This window comes from Centropristis striata, chromosome 12, assembly GCF_030273125.1.
Source record: "Centropristis striata isolate RG_2023a ecotype Rhode Island chromosome 12, C.striata_1.0, whole genome shotgun sequence".
NCBI classification, from domain to species: domain Eukaryota; kingdom Metazoa; phylum Chordata; class Actinopteri; order Perciformes; family Serranidae; genus Centropristis; species Centropristis striata.
The window spans coordinates 36,454,991-36,471,435 of record NC_081528.1 but is presented as its reverse complement, the minus strand read 5'-3'; the positions used below and the strand labels follow the sequence as shown (position 1 = coordinate 36,471,435).

Here is a 16,445-nt window from a genome sequence, read left to right as displayed (position 1 = left end):
TCTAAATGACTTAAAAAGACACAAAATGACCAAAAAAGACACAAAATTACAACAAAAAAAAAAGGACACAAAATGACAGAAAAAAACAAAATTACTTAAAAAAGACACAAAAAGACACAAAATTACTAAAAAAAAAAAAGGACACAAAATGACAGAAAAAAACAAAATTACTTAAAAAAGACACAAAATGACTAAAAAAAGAGACACAAAATGACTGAAAAAACACAAAATTTCTTAAAAAAGACACAAAATGACCAAAAAAAGACACAAAATGACAGAAAAAAATGTAATTACTTAAAAAAGACACAAAACCCCCCACAAAATTACTAAAAAAAGGACACAGAATGACCAAAAAAAACCCCACATCATAAATATGTTCTGCATGGTTCACTTGGTCTGTGATATATCCCCCATAACTTTCCTTTATGACCTTCCTTGATAACTGGGTCTGGGTTCTTATGGGTTAAGAGGGTATACTTTAAATATACATTTCTGGCGTTAGATTGCTTACTAAAACATATGCATTGTGTGTCTTACAAAGAGAAAGAAAAATAGAGAAGATTTCAGAAACTGCAGAGTGTGTGTGTGTGTGTGTGTGTGTGTGTGTGTGTGTGGTAGCAGCAGTGGGGGTGGTGGTAAAAAAATAATGAGAATCCAACAGAATGAGAAGCCAACAGCTATCACCAAGTCAGTCATCAGCAAAAAATACCCAGCGGTGGATGAGGAAATGAGCGTGAAAAATGGCGATGAATGGCTTGCCTCAGCTGGCAACTAAAAGCTGATCTATTTCACATCATGTCTGAGACTTATTGTAGCTGTTAGGCGCTAACTACAGAGAAGCAAAAACAGAAGCAGAGGTAAACTTGTCCCTCTCCTGTGCTTCCCACAGCTCGTGGCTTAGCAGGGGTAAGGCTTGACAGATTGATGGCTCAATTGTAATGCTATGAATGTCACACCGGGGAGAGGAAGGAGTTGATACAAGCTCCAGCGAGGCTCAGACAGCCACTGACAGGAATAACCAACGGGACGGAGTGAAAGTAGAGAGAGGAAGGGAGACGGAGGAAGTCTTAAAGAAGGAGATGTATGGAAGTAAATCTGTGTCATTGGAGTTTGAAATAAAAAAGACGTTGAATTTCTAGCACTGAATATTATGTATCTGAATGTTTTTCAACGTTAAAAATTCAACCGCAAAAAATTAAACCACAAAAAAATTCAACCGCAAAAAATTCAACCACAAAAAATTAAACCGCAAAAAAATTCAACTGCAACAGTTGCATTTTTTTAGGTTGAATTTTTAACGTAAATATTCAGTGCTAGAAATTCAAGGTTTTGAGGTTGAATTTGTTGTGGTCTAATTTTTTGAGGTTGAAATTTTTGCGGTTGAATTTTTTGTGGTTGAATTTTTTGAGGTTGAATTTTTTGCGGTTTAATTTTTGGAGGTTGAATATTTTGCGGTTTAATCTTTTGCGGTTTAATTTTTTGAGGTTTAATTTTTTGAGGTTGAATTTTTTGAGGTTGAATTTTTTGCTGTTTAATTATTTGGTGTTTAATTTTTTGCGGTTTAATTTTTTGTGGTTGAATTTTTTGCGGTTTAATTTTTTTGTGGTTTAATTTTTTGCGGTTTAATTTTTTGAGGTTTAATTTTTTGCGGTTTAATTTTTAACGTTGAAAAACATTCAGATACATAATATTCAGTGCTAGAAATTCAACGTCTTTTTTATTTCAAAGAGGTTGAATTTTTTGCTGTTTAATTAATTGGTGTTTAATTTTTTGCGGTTAAATTTTTTTAATCTTAACGTTGAAAAACATTCAGATACATACTTTCAATGCATAAATATTCAGTGCTAGAAATTCAACATCTTTTATATTTCAAACTCCGATTACACAGATTTACTTCCATAGAGACGTGTAAGGAAACGAGGGGAAAAAAGCTCTTTAAAGGGTTCATATTTGATGTGATATCTGGCCGGCCCCTGCTGCAGCACAGCTGATTGCACCCCATGCTTTTGATACAATTGTTAACAGTTCACGATCTGTCATGATCTGAAACTCCGGAGTACAGATGGCTGGTTCAATCCCCTCCGAGGCACAGCTTTGCTGATGCCCTGTGTTCTCATGAGTGTGTGTAGCCACTAGTCACTGATCCACCAATCTTACGGCCTCTTAGCTGTATTTAGAGCCACATAAACTGCACCGTCAGGGGCTGCAGGATCCAGGACTTTGTGGAGGATATTTTGGGAGGTCAAGAGTTGAAAGCTGAGCTGATTCTGATCTTTTTAATCATGTTAGCAACAACAGGGAATTGTAGATTTTACGGTGAAAAACTGCTAAACCGTGACAGTAAAAGACCGTAAAATGATAAATGAGTTAATTCAGTTTCAGTAAAAATCAAACATCGTAAATGTATATAACAGCCAAAACAGTATTTTTTACAGTTTTGTTTTTTGAAACATACATTACTCCACTGTAAAATACACTGTAACATGTATTTAATGTAATATATATACTTTATATTTTTTCTCACTGTTAAATGTAATAAACACCATATCTCTAACAGAAATATACTGTAATATTTAAAGGTAAAATCTTTCATTTATGCGGCATTTATAAAGTATTTTCTTGTCAATTATATGGCAAAACAGTGTTTCTTTTGATGGAAAAACGTTTTATTTATACAGTAAAAAAAAAAAAAAAAAAATCGCAATCTTAAATGTGAAATCAACAGTGCTAATATCTTTTTACTGTAATATTAAAAAAAGTTGCACCGTATTTATTACAGTAAAGTTCTGGCAACCACAGCTGCCAGTTTTTCACTCAGAACTCTCAACACCCACACAGGATAAATTAATTAAAAGGTGCAATAAAAAAGGGACATGTGCAATACAATTAATATGTGCAAAACTCTCAATTTACCTCATGTATAAATTATAGCATTTTAAGTAGCCATTTATTATTTTTATACTTATTTATTACATCACATGTCCTTGTTCTTGTTTTTGTCCTTGTTTAGCTCGGTATTTTTAAAAATGTTTTTATTCATGTTGCTTTGTGTTATGATTGTCATAACTATGCACCTTATGCAGTGGCACTTTCAATTTCGTTGTATAGTGAACTATATAATGACAATAAAGACGATTTGATTTGATTTGATTTACAGTAACGGCTACTTATTTATAACTATAATTATGGAGCTATGGCTAAATATGTATGAGTGTATAGAGGTAGAATATCTAGCAAGAATATGTTTAAGAGGGTATACTTTAAATATATAATTCTGGCATTAGATTATTATGCATTGTGTGTCTTTGCTCACTCATTATTTGACTTCCAGCCTCAGATTGAAACCAGCATGCTGTGAAATCCTCAGTGGTCCGTCCGTCAGTATCTGTATGTGAATGAATGCAGCCTTCTGTGTTAATCAATCAATGTAAAACTAAGAGTTAAGTGTCATGTTGGCATAATTATACTGTAGTATAGTATTATTATACTACAGTATAATTATGCTACAGTATAATTATACTACAGTATAATTATACTACAGTATAATTATGCCAACATGACATGATAGTATAATTATACTATACTAAGACACTTCAGAGAGTGTCTCTGCCCCAACTAAGGCGTTTCTGCATTGTGTCAATTTCTCTTTTTACAGTCAAAGTACAATTATTCGCCGTGTTCTTGACTTGCCAAAAAAGTTTTTATGTTACAAAATCCCCTCCTGAAAACTACTAATCCTTTAGATTCCCACTTTGTGATTAGTTTATCCAAATAACAGCTTTTTGGAAATTCCTGTCAGTGTTTTGGAGCTATGAGGAAACTGCCGGTCGGCATATTGAAAGGGTTGTTGTTGTTACTCTCACTGTCAAAAGATAGATCGAAGGACAACATTTCAAAAACACAAACACAAAAGTAATTTTAATGTCTTCATGTGTAATTTCAGGCTATTTTTGTGCTGTAAAGCTGATCTGATCGCCGGAGTGTAGCTGCTGAACGTCCCCAAATTTCATTCATTGTACAAAATGCACATCAATGAAAAAAAATTATAGAAGAAATTAAATTACCAGGTGCAGTAATGTGCAGCCAACTGCTCCTTGCAAGGGAGCACCACTGCTAAAGGCTACTGATTCACTCAGTGACAGTCTGTTCACTTTAACACTTAATAGGACACTCATTGAAATACTTGCAAATTCCAAATTTCATTTCAATCCTAGAAAATATTGGAGGATGTTGCATTCAGCCAGAATGTGTTAAAAAAAAACATACGGACACGGGGGAGGGGCGTAATATTTTGAGAAAAAAGTTTACGAGTTTAAAGTGGCAAATCTAGGAGAAAAAAATGTGCAGATTTATGAGATTTAAAATGGTGAATCTGCGAGAAAAATGTTCCTTTTTTTCCCTTTTTTCTCGTAAATCTGCTACTTTTTTTTCCGCAGATTTGCCACTTTAAATCTCTTAAATCTGCAACTTTTTTCTTGTAGATTTGCCACTTTAATCTAGTAAATTTGCAACTTTTTTCTCGAAATACCCCCCCCCCCCCCCCCCATGCAGATTTATGAGATTTAAAATGGTGAATCTGCAAGAAAAATGTTGCTTTTTTTCAATTTTTTTCTTTTAAATCTGCTACTTTTGTTTGCGCAGATTTGCCACTTTAAATCTCTTAAATTTGCAACTTTTCCTCAAAATATTTAAAGCAATAAGCCTGCTGCATAATCACAGTGAGGGCTGAAGGACATCGAACATTAGCATGTTAATATACACACAGTTTTCACGATACACTCTATTGCTAATCATCCGATAGCTTCCAACTCTGGAGTCAGAGCACTATAGTAGTGCATGGCTAAAAATAACACAAGCACCCAGCACCTTTTGTTGATTTTCCCAGAGGAGCTGTGCACATATCTCAGTCTTTCTTATATTATAAAGCTCAACTCTCACTGGTCCCCTGACTCCACTCCACTGCTTCTGGCTACAGTCCACTCTGTAGAGTTGCTGATTTTACAGTATATTGGTACTCCTTTCATGTCTCTCTCTCTCCTTCTCACTCAGCCAGCTCCACACTCACACAGGTACACAGGGAGATGGATTGATGGTCAGAGTCTCACAGAAAGACACTGATAACCAACTGTCTGTCTTGGGTTTCGCTTTTTTTACGGATCTACACAAAACAATAAAACATCCTGTTTGGTCTCCAGTGTGATTTTCTCTGACAGGTGGTCACAAGCTCTCAGAGAAAAATGATTGTGAGAATAAACTCTGCAGTTTTTCAGATATATTGATAGACGAAGAAGGGGTTTCATGTCCTAGCAGAGATTTGTGAATGTATTTTGACACAGCCGGCTGATGATGGATGAGAGAGGTCCATTATATGACAATGGTGATGTAAAAATCATAACACATGTTTTAGACAGTCAAAGAACTCTGTCCTACCAAGACACAGCAAGTCTAGAACAGAAGAAAAGCTTGATTTCTGTACTATACATTAATGAGTCGGTAGTCAAATCTATTCAGCAACACATACACTTCTAAAACAAATCCCAGTGAGATGTCGAACACGTAATTGTGAGTCGTATATTGCTGCATGTACAAACGCCTTATATTGACATTTTTGAGGGGGGACCAGTCTGAAATATCATCTAAACGATATGAAAATGCTTATAATATTTTTCTTTTAGGTATCATTTCTATTCCCAAACAGCAGCCGAACTGTATTATGGCAATATTTTATGTCATTTGGATAACTCGTTCCAAATACGTTCTGGTCTTTGCAAGCAAATCACACAGATTTGCTAAGTATGGAGTATTCTTTACCATATAGTTATTTTATAGACTATATAAAATATATATATATATTAGTTATTGAATTACAACAAGACATGTGATATCATAGATATGAAATGAACTATACCTTTATCAAAAAAAAAACAACCTACTTTCACATTCAACTACCAGATGCAGTTATGCAGGTTGACTCCAAATACCAACACTGAGTACAAGGCTTTTTTGACCCTCCCACCTTAACGATCTTTGTCTTATTGTCCCTGACTGTAAGCATCTAATAATAGCCTCGGATCAGTTTTAATTACAGTAAATGGAAAGTCTGTAGTGTCTCATACAGACACCTACGGGTACCTGCTGCGTCTGTATCACACGCTGAGGGCTGTGATACAGTGTGACACCAGGCTGGTTACAGTATATGATCAGGTATTAAAGAACATTTACATTCAGGCCTTTGTTCCTATGTCACAAATTGTTTTTGGGTCTGATGACAAAATACCCTCCACATACACTACCGGTCAAAAGTTTTAGAACACCCCAATTTTTCCAGTTTTTTATTGAAATTCAAGCAGTTCAAGTCAAATGAACAGCTTGAAAGGGTACAAAGGTAAGTGGTGAACTGCCAGAGGTAAATAAAAAAAGGTAAGCTTAACCAAAACTGAAAGATAATGTACATTTCAGAATTATACAAGTAGGCCTTTTTCAGGGAACAAGAAATGGGTTAACAACTTAACTCTATGGAGTCTTGGGCTATTTTGTCCATTTTTGAATTCTTTTCATGTCTTTGTAAGTCATTTTGTGTCTTTTTTTGGTCATTTTGTGTCTTTTTTTAGTCATTTTGTGTCTTTTTTGTCATTTTGTGTCTTTTTTTGGTCATTTTGTGTCTTTTTTTAGTTCTTTAGTCCAACATAAAATGTGATTTTGAATCTTTTTTTTTACTTTCAAAACACTATCATGCTCAATAAAGAATTTTAAATGTTGCAAATGTGCATTAATTTCAAAGTACACTGAGACATTAAACTGCATCATTTTCAATTAAATTCAGTAGTGTATGCAGAATGTTGTGTTCCTGGGTGGATTATTGATGAAAAAGCCTTTAGTGGTGTCAGAAATTAAGCATCTGTTATTTGACCTTTTAAGCACGCCAGCGAAGAAATTTTGCTTTGTTTTGTTTTCAACATGTTTTTTTTTTACCTAATGCTATTCAGAGTGTAATCACAGTCTCAGTGAACTCTTTGTGAATGAGGTCTACAGATGAACTTCTCACCCTGAGCTGTGGGAGGAGCTGTGGATTTCTGCTTCCCCTCGGGGCTTACATCACCTCTCCATCGGCCCTCATGCATTTCTAATTGGACTCCTCACTATTGTATCATGATCTTGAACATGAACTATGCTATGTTACAGAGAGGATGAGAGAGGAAGCTAAAATACATCTGTTTAAAAATGTGCATCTGGAGTGAAGACTAGCTTTAAAAGCTTTAAATGGACGCCCTCCAAAAATGGTCTTTATTGTACTTTATGCAATTGATTTTGGATGTTAGGTCTTTTTAGGATTTTTTATTTTGTTTGCTTATTGATATTAAAATATACTTTATTGCTCATCTATTATAAGTTAACTATAAGTTAACTATGCTTTTTGAAACTACTGGATCTAAAGCGAGAACAATGCCTTATTACTAGTTAATTAATGGTTATTAAGGACCTTATTATAAAGCATTACCAAATATTTTATGTCATTTGGATGTCATTTTTTGGGTCAATTTGTTTCTTTTTGTGGTCATTTTTTGTAATTTTGTGGTCAATTTTGAGTCCTTTATTGCTTAATTTTACGTAATTTTTTTTGTCATTTTGTGTCCTTTTTTGGTAATTTTGTGGGTTTTTTTGTCATTTTGTGTCTTTTCTGGTGAATTTGTCTTTTTTGGTCATTTTGTTTCCTTTTTTGGTCATTTTGTTTCTTTTTCTGGGCTATTATGTGTCTTCTTTTTGGTAATTTTTTGTCTTTTTTGGTCAATTTGTGTCTTTTTGTGGTCATTTTTTGGTCAATTTTGAGTCCTTTTTTGCTTAATTTTATGTCATTTTTTGTCATTTTTTAAAAATCATTTTGTGGTCAATTTGATTCTTTTTTGGGTAATTTTGTGTCTTTTCTGATAAATCCCAAAGTAGCAAGTTATTACTTTACAAGGAGTCTCTGGCTTGAGCGTGGGTCGCGAACAACATCCATGTGAAATTGGGGGTCGCGACTCAAAAAGGTTGAGAACTACTGATCCAAAGGATATGAAAATGCTTCTAATATTTTTCTTTTAGGTATCATTTCTATTCCCAAACATCAGCCGAACTGTATTATGGCAATATTTTATGTCATTTGGATAACTCGTTCCAAATACGTTCTGGTCTAACTTATAATAGATGAGCAATAAAGTATATTTTAATATCGATAAGCAAACAAAATAAAAAATCCTAAAAAGACCTAACATCCAAAATCAATTGCATAAAGTACAATAAAGACCATTTTTGGAGGGCGTCCATTTAAAGCTTTTAAAGCCAGTCTTCACTCCAGATGCACATTTTTAAACAGATGGATTTTAGCGATGGTTAATGGGTAACACTTTACAATAACCATCATTTATAGATGGTAAATAGACCATTTATAAATGGTAAACAGGTAGTTTATTAATGTTTAATCATCATTTATAAACCATATATAGGCCATTTAGAATGGTGAATAGAAAATGTAATGATGTTGAACTATAATTTATAAATGCCAAATAGATTACTTTACCATAAACAAACATAATTATTAGTTTATTAATAGCTTTAAACTCATTATAACATTTTAACACCATATTAAGTATGTAAATGATTTCAAAATGATTCGTATACCTTTAAGAAATTGCTTGAAAACATTTAAAGATTAAATATGAATAGAATTTTGTAAATGGTTAATAATAATTGGTTTATAAACCATCTATAAACATCCCTTAGATGGTTATTGTAAAGTGTTACCGGTTAATGTACTGTACAGCATTCAGTCTTAGAATTATATCTGCAGCTACTAGTGACGATAAAACTACAAGTTAACTACAAGTGGCTCCTCAGAAGCCTTCAAAGCTAAATTATGTGGTTCTTTGTCTGAGTGATTCAATTATTAAGATGCTCTTTGCTGACATTTAATGAGGCTGACCTTTTGCTTCCCCCTACGTCCCTTTCATTTGAGCTTCTGTGGCAGACTGCTGTCGAGAATACGTAACAACCCTTTCTTTCCTTCCTCTATAGAGCAAGTTTTGCCTGTCACCCTTGTTACTAAGTGACTTTATTTGGCTTTGACAGCAAAGCTGAATCAAAGACGCACTTTCAAGTGTGAGAAAAACAGAGGTGGTTACACAAATGTAGATTTCAAACAGATTTAACAGATTTAGTCATCTTTAAAAGAATTCAGTATGCCAGTCAGAACTACTGTACATTTTTTGTCTCTGAGGAGAAGCCTGAAAAGATATTGAAAACATTTTTTATTCTTGGCATCCTTTTGCAGGCCTGCAAAGTCATCACACAGACTTAAAGACTCAGTATTTCTATTCTGGATGGTGTGTTTGGCAGTTGTTCATCATCCTGCACACACAGACTGAAGCTAGTCTGCAGCTATGAAGGAAACACAGTTCTGACAAACCTGTTTGGGTTGTGCTGTCAGCAGATAAACCATGGGAAGCCACTGTATGACCAACTCATCTAAAAAGCTACTCTGCATTTGATTACTGTTCCACCCCACCTGGCTTTGAGCAACAATTTCACTCAGCCATTAATTTTAATCAAAATATATGTGCACATGACCAGCAGTTCAGGACAACAGCATGTAGTCATTTTCTGCTAACATGGATGCATGGCCACACTGTAAAAAAATGTTTGTAGAAATGACAGTAAAACACTGTCAAATTCCATCAGAAATAGGTCGTAAAATTGAACATTGTACATCACCGTAGTAGATACTTTTAATTACTGTAAATCAAAGAATAGCATAAAACTTTAAATTCTACTGTCATAAACTGTAGAAAACACACAGTTGTAATGTAAAAATAAACAATTTTCATGTAAAATGAATGGAGAAATACCATGATGACACAATTATCCTGAAAGTAGTGGGATTATTCAGTATAAATTACAGTTTTTTTGCTGATATTTACATTTACATACGCTCACTGTATTTCCATAAATTAAACAGATTTTTTTTTACAGTGTGGCCATGGTTGCCTTGTTTTCCAATTTTACCACACAGAAAAATGCTCCTTCAGCATTGGCCACCTTTGTCCATAATTATGCTGACAAACACTGTTTATAATAGGTGTTAATCCAAAAATCATTAGGTTAAGAGACCTAATCAGAGTGGGTCTGCACACAATACATGTGGTCAACTCAACCCTGGCGCCAAACAAGAACGACATTGATTTTTTCCTTTTTTCCCCTCCAAAGTCCTCCAAACCATACACACTCATGTGCGGTTTTTCCCAACCTTTAAACATGACTATATATATACATATTTTTAAATATAGCTCCTTAACTAATAAAATTAATCTGTTAATGTATTTACATTTTGTAAAAAGAAAAGAAAAAAGACGAAGAAGCTCAGAAACATCTTTTTTGTTTAGCTTTTTTGGGAAAAGATACATGAGTGGTTAGTTACAAAGAATGTAATGCTAGATTTTTCATATCATACTGTTAAATTTAGAATAGAATAGAATAGAATAGAATAGAATTATTTATTGTCATTGCACAAAAATACAACGAAATTGGATGGCAGTCCTCTTGGTGCTTATAAATTAAAAATGAATAAAGGCAAATAGAGTTCTAACATAATACAAGACAAAATAAAACATACTTGTCCAGCTATTCACAGACATTCACAGACAATTATATTAAGGTTGTTACACAAAACTAAGATGCTGAATATTTGTGTAATAATAAATAGGGTATGGGGACATTTTATATAGACAAATGTCGTTTTTAAAAAAAAAAGTAAAGTAGTTGCATAATTTGAAAATGGCGTGAAAATGTATATTCTCTTAAAAATATTTATGAAATATATTTATGAAACCCCCTCAAAGATTTAAGTTTTTGTATCATTTTATCATTATTTACTCTTTGTTGTTTTACTTCATTTATTTAGTTTTTTTTTCTTTATTTAAAAATGCAGCTTGGAATTATTGTTGGACGTAACCAAGATTATAATAACTCATTATTTAAATCTCTTTAATACAAGTTGGAAACGTAAAAAAGCACTGTACTTCCTGCACTGGCACTCAATGTTGGCACTGGATTAAAACCATGAGGCTTCATGTAGAATCGTCCAATATGGAGATAATTCCCACAGATTCTAGTCTGTTGCAGTTTGTGTTTGCAGCTTTTTATAATAACTGGAACCCAACATGCATCTCAATCCTTTAAATCAGCTATTCTTAACCTTGGGGTCGGGACCCCAGTTGGGGTCGTGAGATGATTTCTGGGGGTCGCCCAGGTTAAAGTTAAAGGTTAAAGTGTCGTATAATGTCTTTTTTTGGTCATTTTGTGTTGTTTTTTTTGACATTTTGTGTCTTTTTTGGTCATTTTGTGTCTTTTTGGTCATTTAGTGTCTTTTTTTGATCATTTTGTGGTCAATTTGTGTCTTTTTTGATCATTTTGTGGTCAATTTTTGTCTTTTTTGGTCATTTTGTTTCCGTTTTTTGGTCATTTTGTGTCTTTTTTGGTCATTTTGTGTCCTTTTTTATCATTTTGTGGTCAATTTGTGTCTTCTTTTGGTCATTTTGTGTCTTTTTTGGTCATTTTGTGTCTTTTTTGATCATTTTGTGGTCAATTTGTGTCTTTGTTGGTCATTTTGTTTCCGTTTTTTGGTCATTTTGTTTCTTTTTTGGGTGATCTGAACTGTGCGTGTGAGATTGTGTTCAGTGAGCGGGGGTCACGGACAACATGCATGTTAAATTGGGGGTCGCGACTCAAAAAGGTTGAGAACTACTGCTTTAAATAATATCCATCGTTGAATTTCAGTGACCAGACAAGGAGTGAGAAGCAGCATAACTGATACCGATATCCAGTGTCCTGCATCATTTAGTTACTAGGAATATATAACTATACACTGTAAAGGGAAAGAAGCTGCAGCTGTCATTGTGTATATCGTACATAAGGCTCAAATGTATTGGGACGTAAATGGACTGGGAAGAAGGGGGAGGAGAGGCGAGGTCAACATTTCTTTACATCTGCAAAATTCCTTGCTTCCTTTTTTCATCTTACAACATAAAGCCTCGGTAAAAAGTACAAATATGGGCCGACCTAAATGCTGAATACTTGTCTTTTAGTCTAGACGGATTTCAGAATAAAGGCCTCCTATAAGAAGTGAGGAGCATTTATGGGTACAAGTCGGGAACCGGCCTACCTTACATATTTTAAGGGTGCTGAGTGCCAAAAAAAATGGTTCCCAAGCGAAATTTTGAGTTTTTGACCTTCTAATTTGTATCCAATTGCCCATCTTGCACAGTCATTGGACCATTTTCCACTTAGTTTTTTGTAAGTAGGCAATTAAGATGAGGAAATTAAGTTTCGGGATCTATAGTCTAGAGTCAGAGCAAGGATATAGTGGAGGCTCAGTGTCTTTTTTATGTATATATATATATATATATATATATATATATATATATATATATATATATATATATGCAAAATACCAACTGGAACATTTAAAAGTGATATTGATTGAATATTTATGTCGGCCTTAAAAAAACATTTTTGCATTTTTGTATTTTGCATATATATAAATACATAAAAAAGACACTGAGCCTCCACTATATCCTTGCTCTGACCCTAGACTATAGATCCAGAAACTTAATTTCCTCATCTTTGATTGCCTACTTACAAAAAAAATGGTCCAACAACTGAGCAAGATGGGCAATTTGGCCGCCATATTGATATGCAAATGAGAAGGTCATGAACTCAAAATTTCGCTTGGGAACCATTTTTTTTGTTGTTTTTTTGTACCCATAAATGCTCCTCACTTTCACTTTTTGGACAATTCCGTCTAGACTATTTTAGATGTGGCTTCATACAGTATTCAGTCCACAACACTGGTTGATTGGTTTTCACTTAGAAACAACAATTTCTGTCTGTAAGTCGTCACGTTATTGTGTTTAACCCCACTGAGATTCAGATCCAGAAGTAACCTATGAAAATGATATCTAATTAGATGGGATTGGATTCTGCCCGTGGAGTGCAAACATATTCCTTTAATTGCTTTTTCATTAAGAGGCTGGTGATCAGAAAAGCACATCATATCGCAGTATGGCTGTTCTCTGGTTTCCTACAAGGAAGCACTGAGGGATATCAGGCCCATTAGACATCCATGCATGATCATACTAACTTTTTAGTGCCATTAGCATAATGGGGAAACAGAATAAAACTGCTCCCGCCGCCTGTTGAATCACATTGCTCTAATTTTCTACTTTGCATCCAATCGCCCTTGACATCCACTTGGATTAGGTATAGAAGGGCTCTCACTTTTAGGTTGAATCAACAAAACTCAGCTCACTGAACCATATAAACTAACTAATGCCATTTTTTCAGTACATTCAACCATGGCATGCTTCATGCTAATACAATTAAAATTTTTTTCTCCGTGTCTAAGCATCGAGGCCAACCAGGAAGTGCCTTAAGCCTGCAATCCACCAAAAATTCCAGCAGGGGGTGCTAAGTTTGGCTGCAAAAAAAATCTGCCCATTCATTTCAGTGCAAAATTTTAAAACTTCTGACTTGATTTAATACCTCAGAAATTTTTTTCAGGACAACACTATGGTCTCAATCACTAGTAAAAAAAATCATCTTCAAGACGATTTGATGTCAATAGTTCTAATAATGGCCCCATTTAGAAGAAAATAGAAGATAAAGAATCGTATGATTTGGGGCGGGGCTACCTTTGATTGACAGGTCACTAACAAGGCGAGCCGTCACCAGGAGAGAAGCAGAGCAATGCGTATCCACGGCAACGTGTCAATAAAGTTATATATAACGTTATATAGATAGAAAAGAGGATGTTTACCGATTTGGTCTCATAACTTTGACCCTTTCACTGTATTTTCACTTAATGACAGTTTATTTGAACGTTTTGTTCATTAAATGTCTTGTTCAGTGTTTGGTTGGACTAACAGACACTCCAAGGAGTCGCTGCTCAGTTTTCTGAAGTAAGAAAGATACATTTTGTTTTTGTTTTTTTTGCTAGCCAAAACTAACATCCCAGTTAATGCTCCAGTTAATGCTAACATGAATTAGCAGCAGCTTCTCTCAGTCAGGTTGAGGTGTAGAGAGGCTGTAGTCAGTGATCAGATCCCTCTCCTCCTCCACAGTCCAAATATGGTCTGCTTCCTGTATCAGAAACAAGATGGCGACGAGTATAACTGTGAACTCGAGGCTTCCAACGGGCCACAAACCAATGGGTGACATCTACGTCCATTATTTATATACAGTCTGTGGTCTTCACATTATATGTGATGGCCTCTGGCTACTACTGTCCCCTTATGATCAATAGGCTCATTGGGGAAGGGGATTTGGAGCACACTGCAATTTAGCCTTGCACATCTGTCTTCAATGACATGACCACTGTCACTATGACAACTCTAGGGTTGGATAGACAGCTTCCTACAGTAGAGACCCTCTCACTGTTCTGAGCGAGCATCATCTAGTACAGTAGTTCTCAACCTTTTTGAGTCGCGACCCCCAATTTAACATGCATGTTGTCCGTGACCCCCGCTCACTGAACACAATCTCACACGCACAGTTCAGATCACCAAAAAAAGTAAACAAAATGACCAAAAAAAGACACAAATTGACCACAAAATGATCAAAAAAGACACAAAATGACCAGAAAAGACACAAAATGACAAAAAAAAGACACAAAATGACCAAAAAGACACAAAATGACCAAAAAAAGGAAACCAAATTACCAAAAAAGACACAAATTCACCACAAAATGATCAAAAAAGACACAAAATGACCAAAAAGACACCAAATGACCAAAAAAAAAAGACACAAAATGACCAAAAAAAGACACAAAATGACCAAAAAAAGGAAACAAAATGACCAAAAAAGACACAAATTGACCACAAAATGATCAAAAAAGACACAAAATGACCAGAAAAGACACAAAATGACAAAAAAAGACACAAAATGACCAAAAAAAGGAAACAAAATGACCAAGAAAGACACAAATTGACCACAAAATGATCAAAAAAGACACAAAATGACCAGAAAAGACACAAAATGACAAAAAAAGACACAAAATGAACAAAAAAAGACACAAAATGACCCAAAGAAGGAAACAAAATGACCAAAAAAGACACAAATTGACCACAAAATGACCAGAAAAGACACAAAATGACCCAAAAAAAGACACAAAATGACCACAGAATGATAAAAAAAAGACACAAAATGTCCTAAAAAGACACAAAATGAACAAAAAAAGACATTAAATGACCAAAAAGACTAAAACAAATGATTTGGCGACCCCCAGAAATCATCTCGCGACCCAAGTGAAGACATGGATCACAACTTTTATCGTGTTACCACTTTCCCATTGGCAGTAGATGAGATATTTTTTTCTGGTGTGTCACATTGTTACCAGACTCTGTAAACATACTGCTCAGTTTAACAGATGACACTTTTAAATCATAACATAAGACTTTGTATGACTCTTAAATAAAGACTTTTCACTTCGGCTGATTAACTGCTCTGCTGTGAGCTAAATAAATAACTAAAGTAAGATGTCTAATGTTGCTGTTTGACATCCCAAAGCACCATCAGTCAGCATACCCAAGCAATTTTTAAAGCAATGTGCTTTGATTAAATCAAGATTTCTGCTTTATGAAACATGATATATTTATCAGAAGATAAAAAATATAGAATAAATATTAAGTCTGTTTGATATGTTAATTTACATTTTGAATGACTGAAGAGGCAAATAAAGTCTGCAGCTTTTCCCACAGTTTGAGGAAAGCCTCAGTTAACGTATTATTAAATTTAATCAGTAAACATCTACTCTATTCTAAAAGAAAGCAAACCCTCTGGTTTGTCACTTTGATGGTCAATATGGCAAAACTCATTGGTCGGACAACTTCACTTTCTCAGTCATAGCATTGTGTCAGAAAAGGTGCAAAGAACCAACTGAGTATCATGTTTTATCACTTCCGAAAGGAGATTTTGCAAAAAATAATGGTAAATACTGCAGTCATTCTGCCTGGGAGCGAAGGCTGAGTTGAACCTTTCCCACTGAAGACAAAAGCCAGATATAAGTGGGTTTTAGTGGGATTTCTGGCCAGTGGGAAAGGCTCTCTAGAGCAGTTGTTCTCAACCTTGGGGTCGGGACCCCAACTGGGGTCGCGAGATGATTTCTGGGGGTCGCCAAATCATTTTGGAAGTCAGCTCTGTCTCCACTGTGTTAAAGTGTTCATGTGTTTTTGGTCACTTAATGTCTTTTTTGGGTCATTTTATGTTTGTTTTTTTGGTCATTTTGTGTCTTTTGGTCATTTTGTGTCTTTTTAGGCCATTTTGTGTCTTTTTTTTATCATTTTGTGGTTTTTTTTTGGTCATTTTGTGTCTTTTTTTGTCATTTTGTGTCTTTTTAGGCCATTTTTGTCTTTTTTTTA

At 34.6% G+C, this 16,445-nt stretch overlaps 1 protein-coding gene across 2 annotated transcripts in view; it reads right to left on the bottom strand.

The window, feature by feature from the left end:
• Positions 1-16,445, bottom strand: part of glra4a (glycine receptor, alpha 4a) — a 97,697-nt gene that overhangs the window by 48,741 nt on the left and 32,511 nt on the right. The window lies entirely within an intron of this gene.